This window comes from Antechinus flavipes, chromosome 3, assembly GCF_016432865.1.
Source record: "Antechinus flavipes isolate AdamAnt ecotype Samford, QLD, Australia chromosome 3, AdamAnt_v2, whole genome shotgun sequence".
NCBI classification, from domain to species: domain Eukaryota; kingdom Metazoa; phylum Chordata; class Mammalia; order Dasyuromorphia; family Dasyuridae; genus Antechinus; species Antechinus flavipes.
Genome location: NC_067400.1, coordinates 123,877,600 through 123,890,557, shown reverse-complemented (window position 1 = coordinate 123,890,557; position 12,958 = coordinate 123,877,600). Strand labels below are relative to the sequence as shown.

At 33.0% G+C, this 12,958-nt stretch overlaps 1 long non-coding RNA gene across 1 annotated transcript in view; it reads right to left on the bottom strand.

The window, feature by feature from the left end:
• Nucleotides 1-12,958, bottom strand: part of LOC127557815 (uncharacterized) — a 38,551-nt gene that overhangs the window by 25,504 nt on the left and 89 nt on the right. The window contains exons 2-3 of the long non-coding RNA XR_007952635.1: nt 2,933-3,075; nt 1,798-1,891 (exon numbers count right to left, since the gene is read on the bottom strand). This is a non-coding gene — a long non-coding RNA (uncharacterized LOC127557815). The remainder of the gene's footprint in view (nt 1-1,797; nt 1,892-2,932; nt 3,076-12,958) is intronic.

Genomic DNA, 12,958 nt, shown 5'->3' with positions numbered 1-12,958 from the left:
CTGGATTGTAGAAATTGTTTTCTATAATTATATATGTATTATAATTTTCTGTGATTAAACCCTATGTTTACAGAATGAACACTGAAGCTAGAATTCTAAGGAAGCATCTATTGACTAAGAAAGAGCTGACAGAGAATCTTGGAAGTCGATGGTTGGGGGAGGACACAAAAAATGCTTTCAGATCCTTTATAGAAGGACCCCCATCAATTGCTGTAAGATGAATATGACTATTATCCAGAAAACCACATCAATCGTAGGAGCAAGGGATGAAAATCCTTTCAGTCATTTCCAAGTGTGGTATTACTACTTAAAAGACAAAAAGGAAATTTATCCTACGCTAAATATTGGTTCTATCGATATAGTTCTCAAGCCTGTCATGTTGATATCTGCTTTTAAAGTCTTGACAGGTTGGAAAAAGAAACAAGCCTTGAGACTGAAAAACATAAAAAAAAAGGAAAGACTCTGTAAAACATCCATATGCCTCAATTTTGTTGGATGTGGAATAAAAATCAGAAGATGATGGTAGTGTTTCTATAATTCATTCTCCTCTCTCTCTCTATTCCCATCTCCTGATCTCACTACAGATTTTGTAAACTTATACAAAGGATATACTTGCACATTAAACTTAGGTCTGCTTCAAAGTGGATTACAAACAATCCTGCTAAAACCCTGTGCTCAGTGAATGATAAAGCATATGACTTTTCACATTATTATTTGTGCTAAAAGCTATTATGTAAATATACTGGCTTATGCGAGCTTAAATAGTGTGAGTCAAGAATGCAAAGAGAGGGAATACATACATATTGACTGGAGCAATGCTCCAGGAGCCTTGGTTTTAATAGAAAATTGCATATCCTCACTCAAAGGGCAGAAAAGAAACCATATGTCTATTTTAGTGGCTATGTCCTGAAATGATGCACTTATTCCTTTTATTATATTTTCAAATAAATACATATGGGACCAGTCAGATGTCAACAGTGGCACCGAAAAGAGTATGAATTAGTCACACCGGCACACAGGGCTCTGGAACAATGAACGGTGCTCTGGAAGACCCTTGAATACAAGCCTATTTGCCTCTTAATCCAAATGAATAATTAATGATAATTATCATGCTGCAGTTATTATCTGTGATAATAATATATCCGTAAGGTGAATAAATTCAATCTGCTACTATGCAGAAATGGCAACTCATAATATTCTTAAGAAATACAGATATAATTATCAGTATTAACGGTCAAGGAGAAAAAGAGATTTTTACATAAGGAATTACAGCAAAAGTCCAAAGTAATGAATTCTCTGGCATGATGTTTATTCTGTAGCTGTCATGGCTGTGGTACCAGTCTGCATTCCGTTTGCTACTTATGTGGGTAGAATCCATTTAAGTAAAAGCTCTACCATGCACTTGTGCACTGTAATCTGCCCATAATATCTACATCATTGCTCCCCTGGAAAAGGTTCTAGTTTGCTTTGAGATCCTATAAACGAGCTTATGTAGACTTGTCAACAGGGATGGGATGATTAGTCTACCATACTGATAATTTACTCAACTATTAAGTAAGGAAAGATACCCCCTTCACACACACACATACACACACACACACACACACACACACACACACACACAGCAGTCAAAACAAATATAGCGTGAAAAAGGCTGGGTGTTTGTCAGGGGACATTGGAGGTTCATGGCATTTGTGGGTTTTCTCCCTCCCCCATCCCTCTCTTAATGCACTAATGGCTTTAGAAATAGCTAAGTGGAATTGAATATTATATGGCATTTGCCCTAATTTTTCTTACCAGTTTTCTCATCATCTCTGGAAGAAAGGCAGTTGCTTTCCATTATTTGTGTTCTGTTTTTAATTTCCTCTTTTTGTTTTCATTGAGGTTGTGTCTAGCAAGTGAAACAAAATGGAGAAACAATGAGATAATTCCCTGATCCAGTAATCATTTTACAAATAGTTGTACTTATTGAGCACCTAATACGTGCAACATATACTAGTCATTCAGAGGAATGTGATTCCTTCACTTAGGGGAAAGCGAGCAAACAAACAATAATCCTTGCCTTGAAAAAACCAGAAATACTTCAGAAGTCTGTACCTATGATTATTGTAGAGTAGCTTTTAATCTTTCCTGCTCTGTGTTTATGTTGTGTCTACATTGTCTATAGGCAAATAGCTACAGAAAAGTTATGTGAATACCTTAAAATCTCACACTTTGACAAAGTATGCTGTATTCATCCAAAGTTCTGAATTCTCTAGTAAGCTTGCCTTTTAAGCCTCATGAACCTCCTTCCCCAAAATAAGTTATCCAGTATTTGGCAGATGAGGTTATGCAAAGAGACCTTTGACTTGATTTAATTTGAAAGTGGCTATTTCAAAATAAAAAAGAGAGAAAAGAAAAAAAGGAAAAATGATTTAGTCTTAGATGATACTGAATAGCTGGTTTTCAAATCCATTTTTGAAAAAGCAACATTTATGAAGGAAATAACTTTGTAAATGATAATCAATTAACTAAGGAATTCAAAGAGAAGCTTCTAAGGTTTCAACTTAAAACTCCTCAATTTTTCATATAAATATTAAATGGATGGAGGCACCCTCATTTCTAATGAATTCATCAAAATGTGATGGTGAGTCTTAAGAAATACTCTTTGAAAATAAAAAGATGCCATTTAAAGTACGATGATATAGCTATTTGCAAGATTTCTTAAAATATTCATTCTTTAAAAATGCTCCTTGCTTTTGTAAAGTCTTCTGGGACTTTGTCTACCTTCTTTTCTTCTTCTTTATAGCTCTACATATCAAGTGTATTAGATGGTTTCCAACTTCCAGGAGGCATGCTTTGGAATTTATCAGATGGAATTTATCAACATTTCATAAAAATTTAGACATTAGCAATCTTGTTTTGTTATTATATTTGAAAGGGGAAAATTTACCTTCTTTCAGAGATATTTTGATGAAATACATGAGCTCTATTTCCTCCTCCACTAACAGAATAGTTCTCTCTTGGCATTTTGGGGTACAGTGGAAGAGTAGATGATAAGGGACCACTGCCTCACTCTTCTTCAGATCCTTCCCCCTTAATGACAATGAGAAAAATACATTTTAAAAAATCTAAAAGAAAGACATTTCCTAAAGCACATTTTCTCCCTTGTTTTTACATTTCTATTTTAGATCTTTATATTTTTTTAACCCATGAAGTAATTCATCTTTGATTTATTGAGACTTGACACAATGTGAGAAGCAGTTAAATAGATAGTTTTAATTGTAGCTATTTGAATCAACCTCTATAAAGACAGCCATTGTCCTCTCTTGTCTAAGTCAGGTGCTTACATTTTTTTCTGATCCAAATGAAGGTACAGAATTTTATTCTATTTTATTCTTTTACAGTGTTGTGGTAATGCTTCCACATCTCTAGCCTCTGGTTTTGAAAAGTCGGTTGTACAAAGATAGAATTACCCACATGATTCATAGGGCAACTTTTCTCCCTCAATTATTAGAAAATTGAGAATATATCATAGAATCATAAGGCTGGAAAGATGAAGATCATTTAGATTGATCTTTATATAGGAAGAATGAGTCTTAAACTGTCACAGAAAGATGAACAACTATCCTATTCCAAGGAGCCTCCAGTAGCTCATTTAAGTATTTAATAATACTCACTGACAGATAATTCTTATATTTAAACCAAATTCCTCAGGCTGATATTTTCTCTTCTCTTTTCAGTAGAGCTGGCAAACAGTTGGCCATAATTTTCTAAGAATCCACTTCTTATATACTTGAGGAACATAATTTAATCTCCTTTTAGTTTTTCCTGGCTTTTTGTTTCTCTGTTTAAATTCTCCATTTCTTTTTTTCTCTTTTAGGTTCTAGCACAAAACAGAAGACTGTATTGGTTTAGATACAGGATGTATTGCCTTACAAATCTTTCTTGTACAAGGTCTGAGAGTAGTCTATAATTGTAAGCCTATTAAGAGATTAACAATAAAAATGATTGGAAGAAAAAGAGCAATGATGATAGAAATGAAGGAAGAGATTTTGATTGAATTGGAAAATTTGTCTAAAAAATCTTTCACAATAACTATTTCAACATGGTGATTTCATCCAGTAGAACATTGTGTCATAGATGTTAGAAGGCTGATCTTGGAGTCAAGGAGACCAACATTCACTAATTGGTGCTAGCAGTGTGACCCTGAGTCAATTGTTTCATCTCTATAAATTAAAAATCCATTCCCTAAGACTATAAGTTAGAGACATAAGTTGCAGTCTATGTAGTTGAACTGAAAGAATTTCCATACTAGAAAAAATAATGTCTTTGACCAATCAACTAATCAACAGGAATTCATTAAATATCCAATTAATTTTCTATGTGCTTCTCCTATTCAAGGGTATCTATTTTAAAGGTGTCACTCATATTGAAGTGGTCTATATTTGAACCAATATTTGGATAGGTTTGAGAAGGGTGGGACAAATACTTCAAAATTTCTCCATTCTTTCCTATGTTTGTGAATTCTGGTTTTTTGATTTGACTTTTCAAATCTATCTTATATACTCAAGCATTTGAATCTTTTTCTACTCTCTTATTTAGCTATTTCTAGTCTTGAGTTTTGCTCTTTCAAATATACTTTTTCTAGGCTCTATCCACTTTACTACAATTAACTCAATTCTTAGTTGCATTCTTGGTTATACTAGCATGGCTTTGGTTTACTTTTTCGATAGTTACACAATCTTCCATTTCACTGTGCATGGTGTAGACATCTCTATTATTATTCAAGAACATTGTACAGGAACTTTTCAGTCTGGGAAGAGTTCCAGAAACCACCAAGAGGCTACACAAGGGATGAGACTCAACCAGAAACAAAGATAGCAGCATTACATCAGAAGTCAATAGAAATTTTAGAAGGATAAGTAAAAGCTAAATTCTGTTTTTAAAATAGTGTTTTTCCCCCTTCTTGACATAAAACAGTTTGAAAATCTGAGTGCTTGTGGCAGAAAGATTTGATTGATTCTGTCTAACTTGATGGAAACTTGTCACTTCTAAAATTTCTTGTCTGTACTTTCCAGTGGTTGCCACTCTAATTTTGATATCTGTAGTTCTCAACAGTTAAAAGAATTCATTTTCAATCACAGATATGTGAGGGGAAATTTTCTTTCCCCATTCAAGTAGAAGCTACAGTAAACACTTATAAAAATAGGATTATAATCTAGAACTGGCAGGGACCTCAGAGTTCACTTAATCCAATTTCTTCATTTTGCCAATAAAGAATTTAGGACAAGCAAAGGTAAGTAGCCTGCCCAATCATCAGAGGTGGGACTGGAACCCGAGAGCCTAACCTCAGAGCCAGTGTCCTTTCTACAATGTTGACAGGTCTTTTTATTTTTATTCATATAAGTTATTTGAATGTCATTGATAGGTAAACATGTAAATTATCTCATATACAAGATGTGTGTGTGTGTGTGTGTGTATGTTTTGTATATAATGTCTATCTGTTGTCTAGAAATTTAGAAAAATCTTCTGCATATGTTTAAATCATTTCCTTAATCTTAGTTATGTTTCATTAACCTGTAAGGTGGTTTGTTCAAATCTACATAATAAATATACTAGATATCATATCTAAAGAGGATGTCATTATCTCACTATTAGCACAACACATGCTTTAAAGTTAGGGATTTATCTTGAGTTACTTATATTCTCTCTTTCTCTTCAAATAGCTGATAAAGATTGAGAATACAGTTTGGTATAGAATAAAACAACATAGACACAGAATATTGGAGAGTCGAATATTCTTTATGGTAAAATATATCTTTTTTTACATTGATTAAAAGGAATTATTATAGTACCTTTCTAGTCTCATGGTTTCATACTTTTTAAATGATGATTACTTGATTGATTTATCTACATCCATATAATATACATATATACATACATACATAGATATGTTCATGCATATGCATACATATACATACACACATCTATCTTCCATCTTAATACTTCTGGACCTTTCTAGGTGACAAAAAATAATTTAATAAGGGAAGTGACCATTCTGCTTTACTTTGTTTTGGAGAGATTACATTTGGATCATTGTGTCCACTTCTGAGTATTCCATTTTAGAAGGGTTTGATCAGCTAAAATACTCAATGCTCAGAAGAAAGCAACCATAATGATGAATATCCTTGAGATGATTCCATATGAGAGATTGTTTAAAGGACATGGGAATGTTTAGCTTGGAGAACATAAGATTTAGGAGTCTTGATGGAAAATGGATTAATTTTATGGTCCTAGAACCAAAAGGTACATTTTAATATGATTTGGGGGGTAAATATGAGGGACAAATTCCACTTTTCTAACATTTACAAATGTCCAAAAGTGATTTTTGGATATCCTGAAGGCTACCTCAGGCCATATAATATTTTCCATTGATGAGATCTTCAAAATAGATTAAATGTCTGCTTCTTGAAGGTGGTGTTGTAGAGGGATTTATTCTTTGTGGTGAATTAAATTAGATAATTTGTTTCTAAATTTATGATCCTATGATAAAGTGATTTCACCTAAAGTGTTAATAGTTTTTTTTTTTTAAATTTTACATCCTAGATAACATATTTGCATCAATAATTAACCTAAAGTAATGAGTAATGTGAACCAAAATCAGGCCAGTTGGGGAGATTTTTAAAGTCACAGAACATTTTTTTGTGTGGCATTTTTCAAATAACCATTAGAAAACTTTATTTTCTTAATGAACAAAGCTAGACTTGTTCTTAATTTCTATTATTCCCTCAATTTGGTTTTTGCTTTTGCTTTTGTTTTTGTTGTATTAAACCCGACATTAAAGGAGTCCATTTTCCCTCTTCCCTAGGTCATTGGAATTAACTGGTAGTTGCTACTAGTTAAAATTGTTTAAGAGTTAAAAGATGTTTCTTTAGACAATATATTTCCAAGTTCCATAGGTTTTCAAGATGAGTGTTTGATGACCACTTGTTAGCAGTACTATAGATAGAATCCTCTATTAATTATAGATAGATATTCTCTAAAGTCTCTTCACATTCTGAGATCCTATGATTTTATCAATATATTCAGATATTTGTCAAATACAGATGTCTGGAGTTCCAATTTTTCTCCCTTCCTCTTTTCTTTCCCTCCTCCCCCAAAAGAGCAAACAATCTTTTAAAATATATTTCCATATTAACCATGTTATGAAAGAAAAACTGGAACAAAAGTGAAAAACCATGAAAAAGAAAAAGCAATGAAAAGTGAAAATAGTATGCTTCAATCCTCATTCAATCTCCATAATTTTTTTCCCTGGATGTAGATGGCATTTTCCCCTCCAAGTCTTTTCACAGTATTGCTAAGAAGAACTGAATCTGGGGGAGGATTTTGGAAAGATGGCAGAATGGGTTGATAAATTTCAAGCTTTCCCGATTTCCCTCAGAAATAGAACAAAATGGTGCCTCAGGGCAAACACAGACTGGTGAAAAATCAAAAGACTTTGGGCAGAACAGGGGTCCTCCTGTTACAACCTGAAAAGACTGAAGAAAGACCTTGAGTTGAGGATTAATCTGTCTGAAGTGCAAACACCTCTGGGCTAGCTCTGCAGAAACTTCAAGTGGGGACCCCTCAGTGGAGCTGGGTGTGAATGGTACCTCAGAAAGAACCACAGAGACTTTCACCTCCTGGACTGCTTATTGGGTTGGGCTATGAGTAAGGGAGGACTGAGTGAACCAAGGCTGATTTGGAACAGCTGTGCTGGGAGATGCAGTCCTGAACAAGGAGGAACTTTAGTTAAAAATATATATATTTTATTTGAAAGAGTAACATGAAATGGCTTCCTGCCAAGAGAAAATTTATAGAAGAATTCAAAAAAGAATTTTTAAAAAATCAAATGAGAGACGATGAAGAAAAACTTTTTAAAAATTCAAGAAAAACAAGATTATGAAAAAAAGTTAACCAACTAGAAAAGGAGGTACAGAGTCTCAGAGATGAAAATAATTTTTGAAAATTAGAATTTGGCAAGAGGAAATCAGTGAAACTATGATAGATCAAGAAATAACAAAATAGATTATAAAGAATGAGAAAATACAACAGAATGTGAAACATAAGAAAAATGACAGATCTGGGAAACAGATGAAGAAGAGAAAATATAAGAATAATTAGACTGCAAGAAAGTTGTTACCAAAAAGAAAATCTTGACACAATAATGCAGGAAATAATATAAGAAAATTGTCCTGGAATGAAAGAACATGAGGGGAAAGTAGAAATACAAAAAAAATCCACTGATCACCACCTTAAAGAGATCTTTTGTGAAAAACATACAGGAATATCATTGCCAAATTTCGAAAGCTCCAGGTGAAAGAGAACATTTTGCAAGAAACAAGAAAAAAAACCAATTCACATACACTGGAGCTACAATTAGGACTATATAATATTTATCAAGAGTTATAATAAAAGACCACAGGTCCTGGAATCATATTTACCAATAATTAAAAGAACTAGGCCTGCAGCCAAAAATATCATATTTAGCAAAATTACCTCTAATTTTGAATGATAAAAAATGGACATTTAATGAACTTTCAGATTTTCAGGAATTTTTATCAACCAAACCCAAACTTAACAGCAAATTTAACATATAAGAATCAATATCAAAAAGTAATTTTAAGGAATTCAACATGGGCAAACTGTTAAACATAGACAGATTGTTTATGTTTTTTTTCCTACATGGGAAATGTATATATATTTAAGATTCATATCAACAATAGGATAGCTCAAAAGAAAAACTGATAGAATTAAGGTAAAAATAAATTACACAAATAAGATGCAGAGGAAGAATAGACACAAAGTGGGGAAGGACGGCTCATAATTCTGAAAACTACTGACATCAAGAATAGATTTTTATGAGGCAATGCTATAGATATACCACAAAGGGTATAGAACCTTCCAAAATTTATAAAGAAATAACGAGGTAGGAATAGTTGGAGGGGGAAGTAAAGGATGAAGGAAGAAGATAAGAGAAGGATCTTTGGGAAGGAGAAGGTTAAGTAATAGCAAGACAAATTATGTAGCACAATTTAATTAAAGAGTCAGTAGGGAGAAGAAAGATGTGTATGTGTGTGTGCGTGTGTGTGTGTGTGTGCACGTGTATGTGTGTATGTGTGTGTGTGTGTATATATCTACATATGTTTTCTTAACTGTATATCTTTTCCTTAACTACTTGGGGGTAAAGGTAGGATGAAAGGGAAAAAAAAGAATAAAATAAAATAAATAAGGTAGGCATCAGAGAACCAATGAACAAATTATAAGAAAGTAAAGAAAAAAAAATGGACACTCATGAATATAATTTTGCATGTGTGTATGTGTACTTTCTTGATCTGGTAATTCATTGTTATATATTTTGATCCTCCCTGATGTTCTGCTGAGCACGTGACAATGTTCTCTTTTGTTTTGTTTTCCTTTATTTTGTTTCGTATTTCCTTTTTTTTTGTTATTGTTTTGTCAAATAAAATAAAATTTAAAAAAGAAGAGCTAAATCCATCATAGTTGATCATCACATGATTTTGCTATTACTGTGTGCTCACTTCACTCATCATCGATTCATATAAGTAAATTAAAAATGATAATTATAACTTATCTCTTCTTTTTGCCTCTTTCTCAGATACCATATCACACCACACCTTTAGGCTTAATGAGAACAAAGTCATAATGTTGGAGTGAAGCTCAAACTTTCCCAATTTCTCTCAGAGACCACATGAACCCAAGCTTCTGAACAGAGTCTGATGGAAAGAAACCATTCTCCAGCTCAATATAGACTGGAAGGACTTCAAGAAAGAGCAGTCTCATTGGAATGAAAGGAGTATTAAACTCAGTTCAAATAGTGTCTAGGAAAGCCAATGAGAGGGTTTTAATCACAGTAGATCAGCAATTGAGACCTTCAGGTCCTGGCTCAGTAGTGAGGCAGACCAGTGGGGCAGCCTCCAGTCCCAGCTCAGAAGGTAAATTCTTGGAAACCAGACTTTTTTGGAGAGAACAGATAAGGCTACCTCTTCTGTGAGCAAGACGCCACCTACACAAGGGGCCCTAAGCTTTCTAGCTTGGGATAGTGCCCTCTTTATGCCAGGAGCAGAACTTAACCATAAAAAGCACAAAAAGGGAGGAAAAGAAAAGGAAAGAAAATGAGTAAGAAACAGAAAAGAACTTTAATCATAGAGAACTACTATGGTGACAAAGACCAAAACACCAACTCAAAGGAGGACAAAGTATTCACAGGGGAAAATCTCAAAGTATAATATGAATTAGTCTCAAGCCCAAAAAGGCTTCTTAGAAGTGCTCATAAAAGATTTTAAAAGGCAAATAAGAGAGGTAGAAGAAAAAATGAGAAAAGAAACAAGAAGCATTCAAGAGAGAGTCAACAACTTGAAAAATGAAGGGAAAAAATTGACTGAAGAAAACAATTTCTTTAAAAATACAATTGGCCAAATGAAAAAGAAAACACTGAAGAAAACAATATCTTGAAAAGCAGCATTAATCAAATGGAAAAAGAGATGCAAAAGCTAAGTAAAGAGAATCATGGGGCAGCTAGGTGATGCAGTGGATAGAGCTCCAGCCCTGAAGTCAGGAGAACCTGAGTTCAAATCTGGTCTCAGATACTTACACTTCCTAACTGTGTGATCTTGGGCAAGTCACTTAACCCCAAGTGCCTCAGTGAAAAAAAAAAGAAAAAAAGAAAAGAACAACTACACCCTTAAGAATGATTACTATAGTTCAACTATTCTTTGTGTCCATATATCTGTCTCTGTGTCTCTTTTAAGTCTCTGTTATCTCTGCCTTTCTTGATATTTCTTTCTTTATCATCCTCCTTGCCCTTCCATCCCCTCCCACACCATACCATATCAAAAACATAGATGTAATTTGAACATTTACCATAAAAGGTACTCTGTAAATAAAAAGTATTATATTATTTCTAAGGAATCTTAATTTTCTGAATGAAAGATCATCTATCAGTATCTGGGTAGCTTATACATTAGCCATGTATGAACTAATATCATAGCATTCTACACTTTGGAGCTTTTAAGTAACATGCTTACAAATTCTTCATTTATTTATATGTTTGTGATGATGATCAGAGGCTCATTAAACAACATTATTTATTTTGCTATATCAAGAATTATTGGATAATTTTTAAATTGATGGGAAGTTCTTCACTACAAGATGGTATTTTGTTCATCCAGATAAAATACTTTTTCATAATCAGCAAACACTAAATATGATGAGTTGGAAATTCACCTCAAACCAAAAAATGAAACTATCAATACCACACAGCAGAAAATAACTGTACAGTTTTCTTGTCCTTTTCTCTATCAGTTTTCCCAAGAAATCCACTTCATGTTGAGTATAGACAGTTCTCTCAGAACAGCAGCATGCAAAGAGGTACTCACTTTTAAACTTACAAAACCACATGACCACATTTCAGTTTCTTACATTAGTCCAGACAGTTGAAAATGAACTATAATGGTATAGTGTCATAAATATGATGATGTTATACCATTAGTGTTTTAAGCACATGCTCTTAGATATTACTCAAATGAATCTGTGATCCTATCAATCTGGAAATTCCCATTAATGATAGATCACAATCCATCCATCTTATCTACTCTATGAGATTCTTGTCCATAACTTTCCACAATTTTATCACAAGGGGTCTAACTTGGAGGCTGGAGGCCTTTTAAAAATTGTTCCTAGCATTATAAAGTTATTATAGCATTCTGGCTCTCCATTTCTCATCTCTTATTCCTGCCACATGACCACATACAATTATTTGTTTATGTTTTATTTCTTTGAGATTATTTTGTGATTTTTATGTTGAAGTCTTTTTGAAAACCCATGCATTTTCCCTTTATCCTCCTTATGATATCCACATTTAATCCTTTGGAGACTGTTGCATTCAGTCTCTGTTTTTTGCCATGAAATAGCAATATTAAATAGAAGATGCTATTGTGCATATACATAGACTTTTCCTGAGGAATTAGGGTGTTTACTTTCCTCTGCAAATCTAAAGTTCTAAACCTGAAAATCTTTCATAAGTTGATTCTAATAGGTCCACTATTTTCTTTACACTATCAGAACATCAAAAGCAAATTGAAATTTTCTTCACTGATAGGTCTCTTTCAAAATGTATTGATATCTCTATTGGTTTTTCATGGCATTAAATATTTCTTTGAATATAGGCAAGACCAATGTATGTAAGTGAAAAAAATAACATAATTTGGTGATATATGCAGTTAGACATGTTAAAGATCATATAATACTGCAAGAAGAATTGGTATCCTATACACAGAAGTCATATCAATAAGAACTAAACATAATAATAGTTAGAAATTTGGAAATATTTTATCATGACCTAGATATTCATAATAAAAGTTTGTATATTGATGAATGGATTTTTTAAAGTTAACCTTAATAAGGCCCAAGATTTTTTGTAGTCAAAATACTCATATGCTTTTGGTGAATGAAGTTCAGTTTGGACATTACCTTCAAGTAATCTCTTCTGAAATACCCTGACAATTTTGATATTGTGAAATTATGACAAAATTTTGTGACAAGTTTCTTGGCTTATTTTTTTGTGGAATCTCTGAAACAGGTATCTTTATAGAGTTTTGACAGAAAGATTATGATCTAAAAACAATGGAATCCTTTACCCTCCATTTGGGAGCTTTCTATTAACATGCAGACTTGAATTCAAATTATAACAGAGAGATTTCTAGAAAAACTTTCAGTCTATTTGGTCCCTTTAGAAACAAGGTCCTGCTATTTGCCATGTCTGACTCAGATAATTATTTTCCCTTTTCTTCCTTAATTCCTGTTTTTATTTTATATCCCATCATCCTTTAGTTTTGTTTATTAATACCTTCTTTTCATCCTTCTTTCCATAATTTTTCTTCCTTATAGCTCATTCCTTAAAAGACCTTTTTACTTA